The sequence below is a fragment of the Citrus clementina genome, unplaced genomic scaffold (assembly GCF_000493195.1).
Source record: "Citrus clementina cultivar Clemenules unplaced genomic scaffold, Citrus_clementina_v1.0 scaffold_4, whole genome shotgun sequence".
Taxonomy (NCBI): Eukaryota; Viridiplantae; Streptophyta; class Magnoliopsida; order Sapindales; family Rutaceae; genus Citrus; species Citrus x clementina.
The window spans coordinates 8,169,653-8,170,962 of record NW_006262274.1 but is presented as its reverse complement, the minus strand read 5'-3'; the positions used below and the strand labels follow the sequence as shown (position 1 = coordinate 8,170,962).

Sequence of the window (1,310 nt, the reverse complement as noted above, 5' to 3'; positions counted from 1 at the left end):
CACCAGTGCAAGCAGAGAAAACCCTTAGAGAATATTTTTCACCACTTGCAGCCAACCAACCATCTTGTATTTTGTTGCCACAAACCACAACAACACACTTTGAACTTAAGCCCTCTGTCATTCAACTTTTGCCATCCTTCCATGGGTTAGAGAGAGAGGATCCATATTTGCACATTAAGGAATTTCTTGACATATGCTCTATATTCCGTTTTCAAAATTTTAATGATGAGTCAATTAGGCTTCGTATGTTCCCTTTCTCATTAAAAGACAAAGCAAAAGCTTGGTTGAATTCACTTCCTGCTGGATCTATTAGTACATGGGATGAATTGAGTAATAAGTTTCTCACCAAGTTTTTCCCTATGTCTAAAACAAATGCCCTTAGGAGAGAGATAAGTGATTTTTATCAAAGAGAGGCTGAGCAATTTTACGAGTGTTGGGAAAGATTCAATGATTTACTCCTCAAGTGTCCCCACCATGGTTTTGAAAAATGGAGACTTATACAATGCTTTTATAACGGTTTAACCATGTCAAATCGTCATATGGTAGAGTCTATGAATAGTGGGAGATTTTTGAACTTACATGAAGGGGCTGCATGGGATTTCTTTAATTCACTTTCTGAGAATTCTCAACAGTGGGATTTTTCAAATCAAAGAGAAAAATCATCTCAAGTTTCTAGAAAAGGGTTATATGAAGTTAAGGATGATTTTGATGTGAAATCCACTCTAGCTACACTTTTTAGGAAAGTAGATGCCTTAGCTCTGAACCAATCAATGAATCATCATCCTAGTGTAGCTAATGAGGTTTGTGCTCTTTGTTCTAACTTGTCTCATACAGTACAGAATTGTCCATCATTACCAGTCTATCAAGAGGCTTATTCTGAGCAGGTACATGCCTTACAATCATATGAGAAAACCCCTAATAATCCATATTCACCCACATATAATCCTAATTGGAGAAATCACCCTAATTTTTCTTGGAAACAAAATCAACCTTTGTCAAACCAAGGAGGACAACAGTTGAACATGCCCAATCAACAATTTGTCCCTCCTAACCAAGTACATCCTCCTGCCCAACAACCTATGTCTCAATTTGTTGCACCCCAACAAAGAAAGCCTTCTTTAGAGGATACACTTCAAAGTTTCATTCAGTCAACCCAACAAGCTTTTCAGTCAAACACTCAAGTTATTCTAAAGCTTGAACATCAATTGGGTCAATTAGCAACTACTGTAGCTGAGAGAGAAAAAGGAAAATTTCCAAGTCAACCGATTCCTAATCCCAAAGGAGTGCACGAAGTTGGATCGAGTTCAAGC

At 37.6% G+C, this 1,310-nt stretch overlaps 1 non-coding gene across 1 annotated transcript; it reads right to left on the bottom strand.

Annotated features, from left to right (window-relative positions):
- Nucleotides 1-374: 374 nt before the first annotated feature.
- On the bottom strand, nucleotides 375-481 carry LOC112099384. Its single transcript, XR_002906188.1, has one exon. It is a non-coding gene; the product is annotated as a small nucleolar RNA R71 (small nucleolar RNA).
- Between the last annotated feature and the right edge of the window lie 829 nt (nucleotides 482-1,310).